Genomic DNA, 23,436 nt, shown 5'->3' on the forward strand with positions numbered 1-23,436 from the left:
GTTTAGTATGTTGTCTAACACTGAGAGGTTTTACCATTTTGATTATTTTTGGGAACTACTGCCATAATTAATAAAGAATATTCCTCTCTGAGAGTATGTAAGATTGTTTTGTGTACTTTATACCCATTAACGCACTTCTGGCTTTGATATTGATTATATTTCTGTTTTGATAATTAGTTTAGTTTTATTAACAATCATTGTCTTTTGTTTTATATGTATGTATGCATACAATAGTGACAGTTAATAAACCACAGCCTGCTAGGCGTTCCCCATCCTCTGACTGTTACTGAGGAAATCTGCTCTGCACATGTGCAGCGGTGAAGTAGTGACATGTGACATTTCTGCTGAATTCACACCCCAGAATGCCATGGACTAGCAATCAGGGACGCCTGCACCTATTACAAAAGGTATGTAGTTAAGCAGTGGCGTCACAAAGGGGGTGCGGGGGGTGCAGGCCACACCCGGGTGTCACCCGCCGAGGGGTAATGCCAAGGTGCAGGCTTCCCCTCAGTGACAGAAGCCGGGTGCTGCACTGTAGAATTAAGTGCAGCACTCGGCTCCTGTCACAGTGAGAGAGCCTGCAGTGCCCGCACTTCCGTCACTCCCCACCACTCCATAGAGATACATGGGACAGGGAACAGATTCGGTCCGCGAGGCAACACCTGTCATAATCCTGATGCCGGAAACCAGGACGATGCGGGCTCGATGGGGGAAGAGGAGGGGGAGAGCTAATACCACGAGGAGGTGGGGGGGGGGTTAAGTAACGGCATGGGGGGAGTGATCTAATGGTTGGGGGGTGGGTAATGCCTCACATAACCTCACAAGCTTATTGTCCTGGTGTGGGTTATTGTACATATTTAAAGTGACACATAGGCTGGGGGTAGTACCACAGTGGGAACCTGTAGACATGGGTACATGGTTGTGCCACTGGGGATCTGGCCAAAATAACAAAAAGCTGCATTAATACCAAGATCAGTAAACATGGCATGGCGGGAATACACAGAGCATAAATTTAAATTCCATTACACGTAAGGGTATATTTACTAAAGTGCGGGTTTACAAAAGTGGAGATTGTTGTCCCAAGCATCCAATCAGATTCTACTTATTTATCTAGTACCTTCTAGAAAATGATAGCTAGAATCTGATTGGTTATTATGGGCAACATCTCCACTTTTGTAAACCAGCACTTTAGTAAATAAACCCCTTTAGAGAGTTGGAAGGGGGGATGGTTGGGGCGTGCAAGCATAGGTCTAGTACTGTAGGTTTATGTGACTAAAACAGACCAGGAAACTGATACTTATGCATCTGTCTGGAGATTTAAATCTTACGAGTGTTGCAAAAATGGCAACAATACGTACTGATGAAAACGGTGACGATTGATAGCCACTTCTGGTTGGCTAATTGCCATCTCTTTCATGATGGTACGTTAGTGCGGCTGTGGTAGTATGTGAGTTTATTGATATTTGCGTTTGCTCTGCAGCAGGAAAGGAGATTCCCATTTGATTTTTAAGGAGGAAGACAATGGATGTTTGTATTTAAATTTAACTAAATTAGTACATTTATTTGTATTTGCATTTGTATTTAATGGTATTTTACATTATAAATGTGACTCGATACTATTCTATCTTATATATCTAAACTTCATTACAGGATTATATAGGAATAATAGAGAGGCAGCAAACAGAACATTAATGTCAGTGAATGCCGACAGACCTGAAGAAACAGTAAGGGAAGGATCACCACCAACAGCCAATTTGAATTAGTTCAACATATTTTATTGTAGAAGTCACAAATTCGGTAAAACCCACCGTAAAACCCCCAGCTTAGAAGACACCTGACTGTCCTGTTTTTTTTTACACGAGAAGATTAGAAAATAAACCACTAAAATGATCAAACAGTGGTAGGTGAGATAGTTCAAAAGCTGATTCAGCTGTCTGGTCATTGAGAGGGGTAAGAATCACGATACACTTATAATGAGGGTGATCATTATGTATTTTATAAGGAAGCAGACAATTCATAATTCTCTTATGGGGAAAATAATATTTTATTAATATATTAGAGGAGGATCATTGATTAATTGTACTAAGAGAGCAATATTGTTTAATATTAAAATTTAAGGAGCAATATTAATTGGTATTAAGAATGTTTTTATGACTTGGGCAACATTTATTATTTTAAGACTAAATAAATGGTGCCCACATAAAATAATAATTGTTGCTCTATCATAAAAACATTTTTTAACACCAATTAACAATTAATATTGCCTCTTAAATATAATTATTATATAATATTACTCTATTAATATAAACATAAAAATTAGTTCAATCCCTAATCTATGTGCATTGAGGACCAGGGCACGTGCCCCTTCAATGGCTCCCACTGCTAGAACGACAGGACAGACCATAACAGAATAGGAGGACCCACTGAGAGGTAAGTATGCAGCCGCGGGAGGGGGGGCGACAGGCACGGGGGCAAAGCAGACAGATAGCGAGGCGGAATGGGGAGCACACCCAGAGGGTGGAAGGTCGGCAAACTGCGGAGGCAGGTGGAGCAGAGCAGCTGACAGAGAGTTAATGGAGCAGTGTGGGGGTGGCCCATGAAGCTGGGTCACTTCACTAGTGGAATGGAGCAGAGCAGCTGACAGAGAGGAGCCGGGCAGTGTGGGTGTGGCCGTGATGCCTGACTAGTGTTTTTTTTTTAAATTAATCTCTTTATTATAGTTTTTGCATTATACTTATAATGAAAAAACAGACAACCTGATGAATCAATAACCGTTCAAAAATAACGATACATCATTCATCATGAAGTTATTAAAATAAACTGAGAGAGAAGTCTGCATTATAAAAATAAACCAGAAGAAAGGAAACTATGACAAGGAAAAGGTAGGTAGGAGAACACATAACGGCAATAGGGGAATAGGGGAAGGAAGAGTGAAGTGGTGGGGGGAACAAACTGCCAATATGCGTTCTAAACAGTTACATTGTTCTAAACAAAATGTTATCTATAAGTAGCCTAAAGATATAAGATTAAGGAAGAAATTAAGTATATTGGTATAAAAAGGGTAGTGCATTTCAAACATATTAATTAAGTAGAAGAAAGTAATTGATGCATTAAATACCATTCAGTGTTTTAAAATCATTTGTAGATGTGCAATCGTACCTGAGGGTCTAATTTGAGGGATGGGGAACCTCAGTCCTGGGAGCCGTATAAGGCCCCCGGAGTCATTTGGCCTGGCCCTTGGAGCTTTTCTCTGCTAGCCTCATCTGGCAAGCAGGGTGTCTAGAGTGGCACCCTGCAGCCAGAACCTATGCAGCAGTGCCGCCAGGAACATCCATATGACACTTCTGATTGCCACACCGCTGCCCTTACAGCTCCCTGGACAACCTCAGGATACTTCGGGCATTGCTGTAGTCACCGGCCATTGTGGCCCGCCCCCGTGTGATGTCATATGGAGAGGACGTGGCCTGCAAATAGTGTTCTATATATCAAAATGGCCCTCGGCATAAAAAAGGTTCTGGTCTAATTGGACGAGATAGTGGCTCTAATTACTATGAAATTTAATTACAACGTTCTCCACATCTGGTAATGTAGAACTACTATTGAATACAATCATTTTAACAACCTAGTCTTCACACAGTTAAGAGTGGGTGAGAATCTCTTTGTCCAATTCAATAGTATAACCTTCTTAGCCGCAGTACCTAAAAATAGAAACATACAATTTGATGGCAGAAAAGAACAATTTGGCCCATCTAGCCTTTGCTTTTTTTTACCTTTTTGGTAACTTCAGCCCTTTTTGACCCTTAGTTCTTTGTAAGGATGTTCTTATGCCTATTCCAAGCATGTTTAAATTGCTCTACTGTCTTAGCCTCTACTACCTCTGATGGGAGGCTATTCCACTTATCCACTACCCTTTATAACTATTACCGTAAGAAGAGGAACTATGATCTTCCGTTTAGGACCTACCGATGTGTCCTCCTAAATCTAGCCTCCTTGCACGTTAAACAGCCCTTCCAGTTGTGCCATGCCGTGACTCGGTAGCACTGAGCATAATTTCGTGCAACTTTTTACCTTCAAATGTGTCTTATTCACAGAGCAAAGTGACTAGGACGCACAAGCAGCTTCTGCTGATTAAAATGATATGCTGCTTGCCTATATTTTGTGTAACTGCGGGTCTTAGCCGCTGACACTGTAAAGTAGCATTTCTCATGCAGATGCAGACAGAATATAGGCATGCCGCATAGCATTTTAATCAACAGAAGCTGCTTGTGTGTCCTATTCACACTGCTGTGCGAATACCACCCATTTGAAGGTAAAAGTCACACAAAAAGAAACTCGACGCTACCGAGTCACACTGCTCTCTCCCATTATGTGTAACGAGACTTTTAGCGCATGGAGGATAGATGTATGTGAACACATCTGTAGGTCTCAATTGACAATATTAGCAAACAAAAATGCAAGAGGATCTGGCTGGATGGCTAAAGATGACAAATAATTTATAAAAATTGCCTGCTTGTTCCAGAATCACCTGATTTTGATGCAATCCCAGAACTTGTGGTAAAAAGAGGCAAAGCGATGACTATATTTGGGACATTGTCCAGTTTCGTCAGGGACCATATATTTACATTGTAATTCGGATATATTGGCCTGATTAATAGTTTTGAGGTGAGCTTCTTGTAACATTGCAGATTGTAAGTATTTCATGTGGGAATCAAAATGGCACAACACATCAGACGGAGAGGAACAAGAGGAAATGTCCTTAGACAAATTTGAAATTGTTAAACCCCACAGTTTTCATGGGTCTATATGAATCAAATCATTATAAATATATTTGGTATGGTAGGTGATATGTGTCGGCTGACTGGAAGGACAACAGGGGTGGGGGCAGGGTAGTGGCAAAGTGGCGTACCTGTAAATACATGTATAATCGCTTGTGTGGTAGACCATAGCATCATGAAGGTCCAGAAAAGAACCGATATGACCTCCTGGGTCGAAAAAATATTTAATCCTTATGATATCTCTATCTCTCCACGTCAGAAACAAGGCATTATCAAGGGCCGGGAAAAAAGAGGCATTTTTAACAGATTGTAGAATAAATAGAGCTTGTGAAATTTAGAGGCCCAGTTTAGAATTGCCACCCAAACAAGATAGGTATCACGGAATAGAGGGTTAGATAGAATATGGGAAGGAACAGATGGGAGAATAGGGGCCAAAAGTGAGTAATGTAATGAGCAGCAGGTATAACTATCCCAGTCCAAGAGCCAATCTGATATATACCTAAAGAAAATAGCTTGTGAGAAAGATGTTACATTTGGGACTCCCAAACTGCCCTCTGAGCGAGTCAGTTATTTACCCATAGCTATTCTCGGTTTTCCACTTGCCCACATGAATTTAGAAAAAAGCCTAGAACAATAGGAGATGTCGGCCCTGGTCAGGTAACATTTACATTACGTAAGAAGGGTGGGAAAGATGATGCTCTTCAACACCGCCACTCTCCCTAGTAGAGAAAGAGGAAGGGATTTCCATGCTGTGAGTAATTGAGAAACCTTAGATGAAGCAATGTGAAATTACTAGTATACTATATATATATATATATATATAAATATATATATATATATAATTTAGAGGTAACATAAATCCCTAAGTATTTAATCTTGGAGGCAGCCAATTTGAAAGAGGAGAGGGAGGGAGTTGATTGTAAAGCTTGGGGAGATCCAGAGATGGGTATAAGTTCAGATTTATCCACATTAATACGGTAACCTGAAAAAAATAAATTGGTCAATAATTCCCAAAACCGAAGGAACCGAACAAGCAAGGTCTGAAACAAGTAAGGGGATGTAGTCGGTATGTCGGCAGTCAGAATCCCGATGCTGACAACCCGACAGCAGTCGGAATCCCGGCTCCAGAATCCCAACCGCTGACATTGTTTTAGGGTTTAGGGTTAGGCTGCGGGGGGAGGGGATGTTCAGGATTAGGCCGTGGGAGGGGAGTTTAGGGTTAGGCTGCGGAAAAGTGTTGGGTTAGGGGGAGGGTTAGGATACTTATGAAATTCTGTCGGGATGCCATTGTCAGGATTCTGAGCGCCGGCATTCTGACCACCAGGATCCCTAACAAAATATCATCAGCAAAAAGCACTTATTTTATGTCAATCTACCCGACTCCAACCCCTCGAAATGAAGAAGAAATTAGGTCAATTGCCTTCTCTGCATCTAAGGAGAGAAGGACATCTGAATCATTACCTCCCGACGTGTGAAGTCAGTGAATCACTGCAACATTAGAGCAGAATGGGGTCACCAAATAAAGCCAGTTTGGTCTTTATGAATAATGGATGGTAATAACAGTTTTAATCTCTCAGCAAAGATTTTTGTTAGGAGTTTATAGTCTGTATTAAGGAGTGAAATGGGCCTATAAGGTTCAGGGAATGCAGGATTTCTTCCTGTTTTAGGTAAGATTGGAATACTGGCTGTCAGTGGTGGCTTCAGAGGTAATTCAAATAGGTGCACCACACCAACTGCCTTTCCAAATGCTGCCAAACATCGCCGGCCAGTACTCGCTGGCAATTGGTGTGGCTCCACTATTTGAATTTTGGACTGCACTTCAGCCCCACCTCTAAAATAATCAGGGAGAAGTTTGTGTTTTTAAGACATGATTAAATACAGTGTCAGATATCCTGGCTGGCAGTACTGTAACTTATAATATTCCCCTTCACTAGTGTATTAATAAAATAATAGTTCCTCCATAAGAGAATTATCAATGTTATCTGCCTCATTCAATACATAAAGATTTCCCTCATTATAAGTGTATTGTGATTCATCACCTTCTGATTGGTCATATAAATGCTGTGGTTTTGTATTTCTCCAGGGATTTTGACCAATACACCCCATCATAATAACTGAATAGTAAATTCAGTGGTTTGGGGCTTCAAACTGCCAGCGATGTTCAGCGGATTCAAGCTCCCAGTAAACCTGCCACTTAGTAAATTTATCCATAAGCCTATCTTGATGATGCTGGAGTAAATATATTAACTTGATATTAACCTGATGATGATTGCTGATTTTTCTTTAGTGTTCAAAAAATAGATCAATTAAATAATAATCCACAAAACGACATCGCTTATAAAATAGGTAACCAGCATGTATGCTGAAACCTGGGATTATTAATGCTAACGCAAGGGGACAATGATCACTGTCTTATTCACTTTGGTAACACTGTGATCTATATGTTCCAGTATTACCCTAGCACCCACCACTTAAAGGATGCCAGAAGAGCCCCATTAATAATTCAGCAGAGACTTAGTTTGCCCTGGGAGGTGCTTATTTTTTTGTGCGCCTGATTTCCCTAAAGAATTCTGCCCTGTGCTGATAATGCTGTGGTTGGTTTCACATAATGCGCCACATGATAAATGTATGCCCATTTGTGTAGAATCAAATTTGCACATTTGTACTGCGCATGACCATGCATAAAGTTGCACACATATGCATATCTGCTTGCATTTGACACTTGTTCCTGCTTGTGTCTGGAGAGGCGGAGCAGGGGAGGCAGCGACAATCTTATGTAGTCTGAATACAGTAAGGGCGTGTATGCGTGACTGCGAGCAGATGCAGACCTAAACTGAAACGCATATAGGCCTGTCTATAGCCGTAGCAATTTGCGGTGCCTGGAAGCTGATGCAAATACATGCTGATGATAATTGAAAATGACATCCACCAGTACTAGTTACCCACTTCTGATTCAAATTCACTTTCAAAACTGAAATGTGCTTCTTCATTGACCTTACATCGCCCACAGTTTGGTATACTTGGTTTCTTAGCACACGCATAATACACTATGCAAACAGGTGTACACAGGGCTATAACAGGATGATTATGCCAGCCCTGCCCCCCGAACATGTGACATCATAACATCACAATCAGGGGGTGGGCCCGGCAGGACCAGGAGACCAGGCAGCTCTGCTGTGGATTGCCATTGGGACTAGGCCAGTGGTTCCCAAACTGTGTGCCGTGGCACCCTGGAGCACTTGCAGGGGTCCCTTGGGTTAATGGTCCAGGTCCAAATCAAATTATTTACGGTCAATAATACCAGTGGTGGTGGCTGTCAATCAAAAAATAAGTGGACAAACACAAGCACAAACCTGTCCGCCATCACATAACAGAACCTAAGGATGACAGGTAAGCAAAATGTACTTAATTTAATAGTTGTTTCAGATTTTTTTCAATAAGAAACTTTTGGCCTAGGAGTGACATGAAAAAAATACTGAAATTCTATGGTGATTTAATAAAGTTTGGGAACTACTAGACTAGGCAGAAGCTGTAAGCCCGAAGGATGCTTGATGTGGCGGTTTTCTCTGCAGTAGCGTGCCATTCAATGCACCCTGCATGCCAAAAACAGGTGCTACGTGGCAACTACAAAGCTGCCCCCTAGGTCCTACGTCCTAGGAAGTGGCACTACTCTCCCTTGGCCCCGGGTGTACGGTCAACTCAGCATCAGGCCCATTTGGTATAAAATAGTGAAGGCTATGTGAGGCAGTGATGGGAGAACAGAACAAGATCATTCAGAGAATATCTGCTTCACTGATAACTAGCACAGACTGCTGTGTAATTGGCATGAGGTTCTGTTAGGATTCTTATGTTTTTCCAGCATTGTCCTTTCATTGCACTCAATTTAAGCTGGGTGCATACCATATGACATATTGTCCGATATAGCGTCCTGATGCGGATCAGAACAATAAATCGTACACATCGTATAGTGTGTACGATAGGGGTGAGCGGGTTCGGATTTCTTAAATTCGAACCCCCCCGAGCCCCCCCGATCCGAGTCCGATCCGAGTCAGGCTCGACTTTTCCCGCCTGACTCGGATCTGAAATCGAGGCAAAACGTCATCATCCCGCCTTCCGAGTCTCGCGGGTTTTGGATCCTATATAAGGTACCCGCGTCGGCGCCATTTTCTCACTCGGCTGTGGACAGTGAAGAGGGATGGTGGGAGTTAGGGCTGTGTAGTGTAGTGTAGTGCTGCTGTTGTCCACTACTTCAAAGTCCATAGGGGCTGGCTGTGTTGTGCTGTGCTGCTGTTGTTAATAGGGGCTGTGTCCACTACTTCAAAGTCCATAGGGGCTGGCTGGACTGTGTTGTGCAGTCAGTTCTCCATAGGGGCTGTGTCCACTCCAAAGTCCTGTGCAGTGTCCCAGTCCTAAAGGGGTGCTGTAGTGTTGTCCAGGGGGTGCTCTGTCCATCAGGGGTGCTCCCCCCAAGTGCTAAAAAAATAATATATTTTCTGTGTTTGTGAATTGTGTGCGCAGTAGCCGCACGTGCATCAACAAAGTAGTGCCAAGCGTGCGCCTGTGTCATAAGTAAAGGGCCGGCTGGCTTGACCGTTAAAGGGTGCTGTAACCCCCAAAGTACACTCCAGTCCAAACCAAAAAAAAAATTATTTTCTGTGTTTGTGAATTGTGTGCGCAGTAGCCGCACGTGCATCAACAAAGTAGTGCCAAGCGTGCGCCTGTGTCATAAGTAAAGGGCCGGCTGGCTTGACCGTTAAAGGGTGCTGTAACCCCCGAAAGTACACTCCAATCCAAACCAAAAAAAAATTATTTTCTGTGTTTGTGAATTGTGTGCGCAGTAGCCGCACGTGCATCAACAAAGTAGTGCCAAGCGTGCGCCTGTGTCATAAGTAAAGGGCCGGCTGGCTTGACCGTTAAAGGGTGCTGTAACCCCCAAAGTACACTCCAGTCCAAACCAAAAAAAAAATTATTTTCTGTGTTTGTGAATTGTGTGCGCAGTAGCCGCACGTGCATCAACAAAGTAGTGCCAAGCGTGCGCCTGTGTCATAAGTAAAGGGCCGGCTGGCTTGACCGTTAAGGGTGCTGTAACCCCCGAAAGTACACTCCAGTCCAAACCAAAAAAAAAATTATTTTCTGTGTTTGTGAATTGTGTGCGCAGTAGCCGCACGTGCATCAACAAAGTAGTGCCAAGTGTGCGCCTGTGTCATAAGTAAAGGGCCGGCTGGCTTGACCGTTAAAGGGTGCTGTAACCCCCGAAAGTACACTCCAGTCCAAACCAAAAAAAAATTATTTTCTGTGTTTGTGAATTGTGTGCGCAGTAGCCGCACGTGCATCAACAAAGTAGTGCCAAGCGTGCGCCTGTGTCATAAGTAAAGGGCCGGCTGGCTTGACCGTTAAAGGGTGCTGTAACCCCCGAAAGTACACTCCTGTCCAAACCAAAAAAAAAATTATTTTCTGTGTTTGTGAATTGTGTGCGCAGTAGCCGCACGTGCATCAACAAAGTAGTGCCAAGTGTGCGCCTGTGTCATAAGTAAAGGGCCGGCTGGCTTGACCGTTAAAGGGTTCTGTAACCCCCAAAGTACACTCCAAAACAAAAAAATATATATTTTCTGTGTTTGTGACTTGTGTGCACTGTGGCTGCATGTGCATCAACAAAGGAGCAGCGCCAAGCGTGCGCCTGTGTCCCATAAGTAAAGAGCCGGCTGGCTCATTTCTTAAAGGGTGGTGTAACCCACAAAGTGCACTACTCTCCAGCAAAAATAAAAAAATATTTTCTGTGTTTGTGTGCGCTTTAGCCGCACGTATATATCAATATAACATAAATGGAGGACCAAACTTTCTCCGATAAAAATAAAATAGGGAAAGATCAAGAACCACTTCCTCCTAGTGCTGTTGCTGCTGCTGGGAGTTGTTCATCATCCCAGAGAGGAAGTAGGAACATCACTACTTTTACTAAACAATTGACCCTCCAACAGTCCCTAGCGATGAGGATGAAGTACGACAGCAGTCATCCTGAAGCAAAACGTATAACTGAGGCCTTGACTGCTATGTTGGTGTTAGACGTGCGTCCGGTATCCGCCATTAGTGCAGTGGGATTTAGACAATTGATGGAGGTAGTGTGTCCTCGGTTCCAAATCCCGTCTAGATTCCACCAGCATCCTCAAAGCAGCAGCGACAAGCGTGCGTCTGTCTGTTAAAGGGTGGTGACACCCTCAAAGTGTGCTACACAAACAATTAAAATTTTGTTCTTTTTTTTTCGGTCTTTGTGAAATGTGTGGGCTGTAGCCGCACCTGCATCCTTAAAGCAGCAGCGACAAGCGTGCGTCTGTCTGTTAAAGGGTGGTGACACCCTCAAAGTGTGCTACACAAACAATAAAAATATTCTTCTTCTTTTTTCTGTCTTTGTGAATTGTGTGGGCTGTAGCCGCACTTGCATCCTCAAAGCAGCAGCGACAAGCGTGCGTCTGTCTGTTAAAGGGTGGTGTAACCGTCAAAGTGCGCTCCACAAACAATAAAAATATTCTTTTTTTTTTTCTGTCTTTGTGAATTGTGTGGGCTGTAGCCGCACTTGCATCCTCAAAGCAGCAGTGACAAGCGTGCGTCTGTCTGTTAAAGGATTACATCGGTGACAGCATCCAAGTAGGCATGTCAGACAGTCCGTACCTGTACTGGCAGGAAAAAGAAGCAATTTGGAGGTCCCTGTACAAACTGGCTCTATTTTACCTGAGTTGCCCCCCCTCCAGTGTGTACTCCGAAAGAGTGTTTAGTGCAGCCGGGAACCTTGTCAGCGAAAGGCGTAGGAGGTTGCTTCCACAAAATGTGGAGAAGATGATGTTCATAAAATGAATTATCAACTCTTCCAGGAAGACCAGCCTCCAGAACGTACAGAGGGACCTGTGGTTCCAGCAGGGACGAATTAATACTCTGTGAGGATGAGGATGTACACACTGAAGAGGGTGAGGAATCGGTGGATGAGGAGGATGAGGATGACATCTTGCCTCCGTAGAGCCAGTTTGTGCAGGGACAGATTAATTGCCAGCTTGTTTTGTGGGGGCCCAAACGAACCAATCATTTCAGCCACAGTTGTGTGGCAGACCCTGGCGCTGAAATGATTGGTTTGTTAAAGTGTGCATGTCCTGTTTATACAACATAAGGGTGGGTGGGAGGGCCCAAGGACAATTCCATCTTGCACCTCTTTTTTTTCTTTGCATTATGTACAGTTTGGGGCCTAGTTTTTCAAACTGCCATCCTGTCTGCCACTGCAGTTTCACGCCTAGATGGGTCACGTGTTTGTGCCGCCCACTCGTGTCGCTTAGCATAGTCATCCAGCTACCTCGGTGCAACCTTTTGGACATAAAAACACTATTGTGAGGTGTGAGGTGTTCAGAATAGACTGGAAATGAGTGGAAATTAAGGTTATTGAGGTTAATAATAGCATAGGAGCAGAAAAACCTACAAATTCTGTGATTTTAGCTGTTTTTATGCTTTTTTTCAAAAAAATACAGATCCAAAACACAAAACCCAGAACCCAAAACACGGAAGGGTGGTTTTGGCAAAACCAATCCAGATCCAAAACACGAAGAAAGATCCAGATCCAAAACCAAAACACGAAAAGTGGCCGGTGCACACCCCTAGTGTACGACCAATCCGTCGTTCCTGGCCGTTGTTCACTGAATTGTCCCACTTGCTGTGCTGCACATCAGATGAGACGATCCAATAAACAACGCGGTTGAGTTAGAAGCAGCATGTAACGATTCATTCTGCCATTGTATGCCGGATCATACAGTGTGTATGGCTCTCACAGTGTATCCTTACATCACTTGCCTCAGTGTTGGGTTGCACCATTGTATGTTGTGTAGCCAGCATTAAGGGGCCTATCCATTAGCAGATGTTTTTCTGAGCGATGAAAGACAAAAAATATCCCTTGAAAATTCCGGTGGCTGTGCTGAACGATACCTGACATGTACATGACAGATTTTGGCGAACGATGAACGATATCGCATGACATCATTCAGGGAGTGGATTTTTTTCTCTGCAGTGCTCTGTAGCTTCTGCTAATATCTTTTGTCGTTCGTCGTTTACCGCATATAAACTGCCAGATATTTCTAAGGGATGTGCGATAATTGACCAACATGTTGGAGAGATGAAAGATTCAATTTATCGGCCGCGGGAGTGCGCATCTGTCATCATTCAGGGCCTATCCATAGCAGATAAATTGAACGAATGAATGCTATATCGTTCAATTTATCTGCTAATGGATGGGCCCCTTTACTGTTACATATACAGTACTGTAGCTTAATTGGCTTGTGACAAAAATGGACCCTGGTGTGTGCATGTGTGTGGTAGCTTAAGCAAGTGAAAGTTGAGTACAGTAAATGCATGTTCAGCACACCTCCTGCAGTTGTTTCCTAAAGGCCTACTTATTATTGGGAGAAAACTTACAAAATATTAATTAAACCCCTGAAATATGTGTCTTATTTTAGCTTAAAATGTTTACAGACATAGTAAATATGTGTATTGTATTACAGGTTCTATAAATGGTTACTAAATAAGTTCTATAAACACATGACTGGAATTTCCTGTAGTCTCCAGGGGCGCCATTATAACATGAAAGCCAGTGATCCCTATGAATTAGATTTCCTTGTGTTTCATGGACTCTCCTATTACATGTGAGGCACGTTTCTCTCAGCTCACAGATGCTCTGGCTGCAGCATAGGACCATGTGACAGATCATGCCAGGAGAGGTATATTCTGTGTCATAGCCTCTCTCACTTCCAGTATAAAGGTTAATGAAGGGGTATGCCAAGAGTGGTCGTAGAATAGCCTATAAATGAGGTTTCTACCAATACGCATTTACATGAAGATCTGCAAAAGGTCACAGTGCATTGTAATGACAGCAATTCACGACTGTGGAATGTGAGCGTAGAAATTTACATATGAGTTAGGCGAACAGACAGGAGCTTTTACACATGACTAAATGTCTCTGCGAAGCGTCATTTTTTACTCTCTCATTAATAAACCCCTATTATTTTTGTGGAAGAAATGACAATACCATAGGCTTATATCTTCAGTGCTGATACTAAAGGTCAACCCCTTTGTTTAGTAAAATTTCCAATTAGAAAATCTAATTATCTGAGCAATGATTAAGGCACCATTACCTTTTAATAACCACATGTTATTTTACATTAGAAAGTCTTTTCCATGTATTTCATGTCATTTTGGAGTCCACGCAACAGTCACACTGAGCTACATACAGACTGAGACGTTCTTTTTCTCACCGAGACCGGTTAGACATTACACACAGATATTTAGTTATTGGACCAACAACAACAGGACAAGCCCAACAAAAATGTAAGCAAAGCATATCTTTACATTTTCTTATCAGGTCACTGGCAATTGCTGACTCCAGTGTGGGGTATTTACTATCATAACAAGCTCAAATGTGCAATAGCCCAGAGCAGCCAGTCCACATTTAGCTTTGGCCTGCACACTTCAACATTTGTGCCTTTGATTTTAAAATACAGTGTGTCCAAGACATCACAATTGGAAATGTCCTGTTCAGCATATTGACTTTTAACACATGACATGTCCCTACTACAGACAAAAACATAGGGGACTATTAAGAGTTTATATGATGTTGAGTAGACTGCATTTGTCGTTTGTGTTCCTCTGTAGTGGCCCTGAGTTTGTGCACTAGGAAAAGCAGACAGAGCTGTTCCCATATCAATTGTCAGTCCAGTAATAATGTTAAACACATGACAAATGCTGTATGTATTGCATTTGAAGTTCAATTAAGTCAGCCACATGTTCTAGACCTCCTACATTTTTGTAGCAAACAACTGCACTATGTTTCTGTGTCAGACCTTACACATTTACTTTTGTTCACTTTTATATAAAATGGTCAGATCCTTACCATTAATTTCATATGAAGCATTGTTTGCCCTGCATTTGCCTGATTTAGGGTGTTACTTCCTAACATGCCACCGATATATAATTTAGGTGAATATGCTGTTTTTTTTCTGTAATTGTAATGTTTCTGAATCAGTAAAGAGCTAGCACAAAGTCTGTCTCTATGGGTTCCTCTTGTGAAGACTGTTCATCTTTTCTCTGTTTGCTACTGTGTCAGTGGTTGGTTGCGTGACAGTCCTGTCTCCACCCCTCTCTACAGTTGAGGGTCGGTCTTTCACCACTTTCTTTCTGGGGGAGGATAGGTTCTGTCCCCGCTGGCTTTTGGTGGGTGGTTGGTCTTTCCACACACCTTAGGATTACATACCTCCTTTCCTACATATTTTCTTGTTGGGTTTTCGGACACACTCCTTGGAAATCCGCTTTACTGTAAAATGAATAAAAGACTCCAAAATAACAGGAGGTTCTATCCTTGGGGGGTCATGCAAGCCCAAGTGGCTGTGCTCCCCCTCAAAAAATCTAAGAGGAGGGAGTAAAACTTTTAAGCACCAGGTGACCCAAGTGGGTCTCTGCCCCATGCAGCCTTCTCCCATCTCATGTAGGGCAATTAACTAATGGTACTGAGTGATGGGGTCTACAAGGCAGTAAATATAACACTGTAGATATAACACTGAGCAGCTCTCTGTTTCATATCATTTGAGAGATGCTAAGTGGCAATCTGAGGGACATAAATTACTCCCAACTTAAGTTTCCCATAAATCATAAGGTAGGTAAATGTTTGAACCAGAAACCCCACAAAGGCAAGTAATACACCCACCAAGGATTTTTCAGAATAAAAGTATTTGATGCCAAGGGGAGAAGGTATGTTAGATTTGAAACATCTTTTGCAGACCAAGAACAGGATACAATTTTGGTAAGGGATAGATGAGGCGTGGAGTGTGAAGCGGAGGCTAAGTGAACAAATAAGCTAAGTGAAAAGACAGAAGGGAGAACTACGGCCAGGACTAGATGAATAAAGAGGCAAGATTGAGACTAGAAAAGTGAGAAATCAAATGTGCTGAGGACAACAGTAAGACTGAGGGAGAAACATAAAGTAAATCAACTGAAGGGGATAGAACCAGAAAATTCGGTGTAAATGAGTCACCAACCATATCAGAGGTAATAATGAGAGGTTTGCTGTATGTGACGGTATGGGGGGGACTAAGGGCCTGACTCAGAGGAGCCTCTCTGGACACGAGCAGATCAAGGTTTGCGATGTCACCCGCAGTGCCCAATAAGCATGATTGACATGCTACTGGTGTTTGGGGGCAGCGATAGCCAGCGTTCCAAAAACGGGGGCGCCGGATCCATTTTCTGGTCATGCTGGAGCCAGTGACTACGTCCTTGGACACATCTTTACTGGCTCCGGTAGCGCGATTTCCGGGTTACTCAGATGTCCGATGATCACCCATCTGATCCAATGGCTGTGCCTCTGGATGCAGCATTGGATCAGAGTAGCCGGCAGTGGGACTCTTTTTACATGAGACACGTCGAACAGCTTATGCATGATTTTGCATAGCTGCTGCGTATAAAGTCATAGCGGCTGTGTGAATAGCGTTAATCTCTGAATCAACCCCTTTGTACGTAAGCGGTAGATTTGAGATGCCAACGGTGGGCGTCTCTGTCATTAGCATATTTTTGCAAGGCTGCTGCGGCCGAAATCGCACTTGCGAATGCAACTGCTCCGACCTCTGAATCAGGTCCTAAGATTGGAAGAATGGTCAATGCAGGGCAGGTCAACTTGACTGAAAGAAATGAGAAAGAGAAATAATAAGAAAAAAAGCACAAAAATTGCTGGCAACTCAAAAATGAGAAATAAACCAAATTAGTTGTAAACTTATATCTGATGTAATATTTAAAACAAATATAAGAAAGTTGACATGACCAATTGTGTGGGGTGCAGGGGAAAACCAATGGGAAACAGCCCCAATGTTAAAGCAAGCAAAGGAAAAAGCAATTGATAAAGGGACAGAAAAATGGCCTTGACGGAGATTGAGCAATAAGAAATCGTGATACAAAATGAACCTGATCAAAAATAGTACAAGAAAATCATAATACATTTCAAAATATAAATGTTCACATTTACAACAAAAATGCATAAGCAAGACACTCCAATAAAAAGGAGGGTGAAGGGTAGTTGTAATGCAATAATCAGTCACTGAGACAAGGAATGCGAAGTTACTGAATATTCAGGGATACAGATTTAAAACATAGAAAGGCAATTAAATATTAAAGGAACAGATAGAATCAAGCAAATAAAATAATAGGCAAAGACAATAAAATACTGAAATGGGCAAATCACAATATAGTGAAATACACTTGGGGAAGGAAGAAAAAATATCATGTCAAAAAAGGAAATGAGAGGACTGGGACTTGAAGCACATAGAATAGGATCATAAGACTGTTGGTGGAAGGTGATAAAAACCTGTGTTATTGAAAGGTGACTAAGGGACCTATTTATCAAATAATATTTGCGGAATATTCCCGGAAGACAACAGTTTTTGGGGGGTATCCACAAATATTAAGGATCCTGAATACACTAAGGAGGGATCGCAGCAGATATGGCAATATCGGCCACAGCCCCAATAGGTATCTATGGGGCCTGCAAAGCTATCAGATTTACGTAGCCCGCAGCTGATGCCATCTGAAGATGGTGTTAGTCGCTTTAGCTTATGGGCTGCACTTAGGACAAATGACCGGAAGAGGCAATGGCTGCCGCAACGCACATGCGCAGAATGCCACTGGCTCCCGAGGGGGAAATGATCACTTTTACAATCATCTGTCCCTAGATGTGATTTATACTGCATTCAGAAAATCTAGAATTTGTTATTGCTGTGAATAGCAGCAATAAGAAAACATAATTATTAGGTCTAAAACCCAATAATTAGTAAATATGCCTCCAAATGTTACAGTTGAAAATAGTTTAGAAAACAAAAGGGATTCAAGCACAGAAATGTGAGAGTGTATAGCAGAAAATGAAAAAAAAAAAAAAAAAGAAACAGATTAAGCAGCAAAAAAAAAGATTTAGCAATTGTGTTTGTTGACCATGAGAAAAACAAAATAATTTAGAAATAAAAATGGGCCGATAAGAAATCATGCACCACAATAAATAAAATAAAAAAAGAAAAGGTGGAAATCTGCCTTCAGAGAAAGATAGCTGAGGTAGGGAGCTATATATTATATATTAAAATGGAAGAAATATATATCCTATGCTGTCAAACTGTCTTTGTTGATATCATTCATCCATTTGCTGAATGTGGACTCTCCAGGTCAGTGGTGGACAACAGGCTGCCCTTTACCTGCAGTCCTTCAGCTCTGTTTACATGGTCAGAATTATTATCTGCTTTATTAGTAATCAGTGAATAAGACTGAACAGAATCAGCTGGCTTCCCATTTATGTGACCTTCTCAGCACACTGCTGGGAGGTCACAAAGCACAACAATCAGAAGGAACAGGTGAAGAAAGTGCAGTGCATTCTGCAGAACATGCTCTCCCTCCTTCCTCTGGGGGCTCCGGCTGTGCAGGTATTTATAGACATGTGGGGAAGGTGTAAGTGGCATGTGGGAAGGGCATATAAGGAGGTCTAATTGTTAAATGAGGAGATCTTAGAAGAGGCTTGTGTGGTGCTTATGGGATGCTTTGATTGGCATGTAGGAGCATGTGGCAAGGTTTGAGTGGCATGGGAGAGTTACGGAGTAAATGTAGACTCTGCGGACTTGGGAGTCTGAGGGCATGCGTCTTGCATGTTGTTGCACGTAGAGGTCTGAGGGCACCTAGGGCTATTTTGAGAAATTGGCAGGTCTGTGAGGCATGTGATGGCATTATCGAGCAAGCGAGGAGCATGTGGGTGCATTTTGAGATGAGTGATGTGGAGATGCCGAGGCTATTTTGGGCCCGTATTTATATTATTTTTTAAATTAAGGATAATGTCCACCCTGTTTGGAGGTTGAAAGGCCGCATATGTGTACAGATAATGAAATCAGTAATTAGTTGTAGTTATGAGACAGCCCCCTTTTGCTTTTGTGGATGAAAAATTAAACAGAGTAAAATAAAAAAGTTGTAGACAACTGGTGATAAAAAGGTAATTTCTGAATGAAAAAAAAAAAAAAACAGACAAATGAGGATGGCAATCAAAACAGTAAAAAAAATTTTTTTTGTGAAAAATGTTGCAAAAAAATGAATGCACTAGAGCAAAGCATGGGTTATAAAAGTGAAGGTGCAAGCTTAAGGTAGAGTGAGAAACTGTCTGTAGAATGATACTAATATATAATGATCCTAAAATAACGTTCGCCATATATAAATAATATATTTCAGGCCTGACAACCAACTTTTCTCTTCAAATACTAAGATCAAACAGAAATTTGTGGGAAAGTAACTTTCATAGAAGGACAACAACCAAGACTGAATGGTGAATGAAAATGAGCCGGTCATTGATAAAAGTTGTGGAGAGCATCACTATATTTATATGGAAAAGGCACAATAACAACACACATGAGCAGGTGGCCTTCTAATCAGAAACAAAGACATAAATCAATATGAGAAGATGAATAAGAGATGAAATGTACTCAAACCAAAGTGGGAAATATTGGGCAAAAATAAGTAATTGGACTTCATTTACAAAACACACTAATTGTTCCAGCGTAACACCTTGGTTTTGCAACGATGCACCTAGAGGTTCACCAAATGCACTTCAATGTACACCCCTAGTACCCACTCTCAGTAGGCTAAACTTCGCAACTGTAGCAAGAGGCGCAATGTATAAAAGTGTAAAGGTCACATAAAAGTTGACCTTAATAACAGTTTAGTACAAATCCATTCTTTAATTAACCTTCTCTTTTTTTCTCGTCAAAACCGCTGGGTTTAACCTTTTTATGCTTTAAATACATTATTAAAATTAAGGGGACGACATCAGGACTGTCTTTATGTCACTTTCCAGTGTTTGACATGTTTTATGTTCGTTGGTCAAAATGCGCCTGAAATGCAACTAGAAGTACCAAGTTCACCCAAATAAAAGTATTGGACAAGACTCAAACTTAAGTATTTTTGCGATAAAGCAAAAATCCTACAAATGTACCCTCTCCACAACTATATATAATTTTCATAATCTCACTCCACAAAATGAAATCTCATATCTGCACTGCTTTGCAATGCACTTACCAAGGAACGCCCTTGCTTAGCCAACTACTCCGATCAACCAGAGCAAACTTCTGCAAACAATGAGATTTAGCAAAATTGATGCACTTTGGAACCCAATAGAACGACTTCTAGGTGCACCTGTGCAAACTGAGGCTCAGAGCACCAGACGGTTTGTGCTGCACCTCAAGCATTTTGTGCTTCCTAAATGAGACCCACTAAAACTGGGAGAAGTGGAAATAAAGGTAGATGGAAAGAAAGAGTTAAGGGATTACATTAAAATAAGTGAGCCAGGTAAAGTGAAATTCTCCGTAGATGAACTGAAAATGACTTATACTGAGATGGAGCACAAGAGAGAGCAGCTAAATATCTACAAACACAGGACCACAGAAAAGGTCATAAAACTGTAAGTAATGGTCATGACATAGAATACCAGCAATATATTTTGTGCCATGGGTGTGCTGTGTCCCGGATGCCTCCCAGGTTTACCCTTTTGAACTGCTGACTGGACCACCACTGAAAACTTTAGGATCATTTTGAGCACCAGTTGTGAGCAAGGCCTTATCAACCATTATCAGCCATGTCTGGAAAGTTTTCCTAGTTATAGCAGCAAAGGGGGAATCAATTCCCTACAAATGCCCATGGGTTTGGAGTGAGATGTTCAACAAGCACATACGGACACACATGGCTGTGATTTCAGATGTCCACATACTTTTGACCATGTAGTGTATTTCCATGTAAGGCGTAGTTTACATCTGAACTCTATATTGTGCAAACTTAATTTTGTCTAAAAATTACTATTTAGTTGTCTTTACTTTTCAAAAAACAAATAAAAAGTTTTTTAAAAATTGTATTTGCCAATCCTTGATGTTTTCAATACTGATTACGTGATGTCATGATTCACATAATGTATGTTCTCCACCATTTCCATACAATAATTTTTTTTGTATATACTTAGTGACCACTTTATTTAGTACACCTGCCTATTACTAGGTAGGGGCCCTCCTTTGCCCCAGAACAGCCTGAATTCTTTGTGGCATGGATTCAGCAAGGTGCTGGAAATGTTGCTTAGTGATTCTAGACCATGTTGATGGTAGTGGCTGCAGAATTGGTCAGCTGCACATTCATGTTGAAATCTCCCATTCTACCACATCCCAAAGTTGTTCTATTGGGTTGTGATATGCTGTACTCCATTGAAATACACTGAACTCATTGTCATCTTGACGTGTGCTTTGTGATACGACACATTAGCCATTAGAAGTGTAGTTTGAGCCATAAACAGATGTACATGGTCAGTAACAATACACAGATAGGCATTTAAATAATGCTCAATTGATATTAAGGGGCCCAATGTGTGCAAGAAAACATTCCCCATAACATTACATCAGCACAAAACCTGCACTGTTCAGAAAAGGCAGGATGGATTTGTGTTGCAAAATTTTGACCCTGTCATCCACATGTTGCAGTAGACTCAACATTCGTGAGACCAGGCAATGTTTTCCAACCTTCAAATGTCCAGTGTTGGTGAGTATGTGCCCACTGTAGCTTGTTCTTAGTTTACAGGAATGAAAGCCGGTGTAGTCGTCTCCTGCTGTAGACCATACACTTCATGGTTCGACATACTGTGTATTCTGAGATAGCTTTCTGCATAATACCAATGTTGCAACACATGGTTATTTCAGCTACTCTCAACTTTCTCTACTTAACAAGGCATTTCCACCCAAAGAACTGAGTGTTTTTTGTTTTGCACTCCATTCACTGGAGTTTCTTAGATACACAAACCAACACTTACACCTTAGGCTGCCAACAATCAATTTGCTGTCAAAGACACTTAGATCACATTTCTTCCCAACCTTGTGTTCGGTCTGAATAATAAACTAAACCTCTTGACCATGCATGTATGCTGTTATACATTGAGCTGCTACCACATAACTGTCAGATATACAGATGTACCTAATAAAGTGGCCACCGTGTGTATGTCTTGTTTCTTAATGTTTATATACTTTAGCTTCCTTTTTTAATGCCAACACCATTTTGATAAGTTAGCTCATGTTATTTATTTTACCTATTTTATATTTTATTAAATTTCAGCTATCGTTTCTAGTTTATGGTATTTAGAGTAGCAAGCCCTATTGGGACAGCTATCTAGTCCTATCCACTGGGACCTACCTTCCTATTTCTTTATTGGAATGACCGGATGTTTGAGAAGCGTATCTTATGTGTTGTCACAATGCACATAGTCTTAAACCAGGCTTGTGTGTTTCTAGCATTGAATGTGCCTCAAATGTACAAAGTGTATTTTGCTAATAGAAGTATTACTCTACTACCACCAGTATGCAGATATGCTTTTCATAATCTGACCCTGGAAGGGCATAAGAATCAAAAACCTGCATTAAGCCTGGGTCTTTCAATTAGCGACACAATGTTTTCAGTCCATAGCTGCCTGGCTCACAGCTGGACTGTCTCCTCTGGAAATCGGTGAAAGCTATTTCAAATTAAAGCCAAGTCAGACAGTGTTTAAGGATTGAATGTCTGATCACTGATCCCAGTAGAGTGTTAACAAAACTACTCCTTCTATGGGATAGTGAATGGCATTACATTAATAGATGTAATTGTCTGTTTACTAAAAGATAAACAACTTTTTCAGCTAAGCCACCAGGACCAGTGATGTATGTAATTAATGCTTTTAATGTGGCAACAGTGGCACAGTTGTCAATTACACAATACTGCTGTTTCACAATTATTTAATACGCAGAATCCTCCCCTTCCTCTCCAGGCGTAAGCATTAACCTTTGTATTGAAAATCTCACCACTCTCATAATAATAACCTACATCCCATCTACCATTGTTTAGCTGGACATCGCTCACAGTAAGGGGTAATTTTCAGGTGAATCATTGATAGTTTATAATGTGACACCAGTTGAAATGTTTTTATAAATGTTTTATCCAATAGATAACTATATTAAGCTGTGCACAAGTCATGTTTTGTTTAGGTTGCTATATAACATTGTTTCTCATTAGTAAACTGATCAAACAGAACTGGAAGTTGTAAGTATAGGGAAAGCATTGACAAAAAGAAGGGTAAATATGTAAGATTAACAAAAAAGAATGTAAAACAATGACTTAATGAAATAAATAACTGACTGCATTAAAACGGAGTCAGATATAAAATATGATTGTGATTAGGGTGACCAATGCAGTGTGTGCAGCACAGGAGTGTCCCAATAACAGGAATACAGCAATCAAATAAAAACAGAATACAATGGAGGAGGTACAAACTCACTTAACTACAGGTAAAGTGCAATTTCCTTCATTTGACAGAGAAACTTCTAACATTCACAATTTTATAAGTAAATGTTTTAAGAGCTGGTCAGAACTGGGGCGCTTTAATATTCAAACCCGATTTTTGTCATTTCAGAACAAGAAGGAACTGGAGGCAGGGGAAACAAAATGCAGAGTATACCAATGGTAGTCAGGTGCCTGAAAGGGGGACTGACATAGTCTCACCAGGAGCATAATGGCTGCCAAAACAAGATGACATTTTTAAGTTATTGAAAGGCAGGAACGCATGTGTGAGTCTAGT

The 23,436-nt window shown here is 41.4% G+C and overlaps 1 protein-coding gene across 2 annotated transcripts in view; it reads right to left on the bottom strand.

Annotated features, from left to right (window-relative positions):
* The window catches only part of NLGN3 (neuroligin 3), a 127,209-nt gene that overhangs the window by 12,492 nt on the left and 91,281 nt on the right, over window positions 1–23,436 (bottom strand). The window lies entirely within an intron of this gene.

The sequence above is a fragment of the Taudactylus pleione genome, unplaced genomic scaffold, assembly GCF_031769625.1.
Source record: "Taudactylus pleione unplaced genomic scaffold, aTauple2 ptg000381l, whole genome shotgun sequence".
NCBI lineage: Eukaryota > Metazoa > Chordata > Amphibia > Anura > Myobatrachidae > Taudactylus > Taudactylus pleione.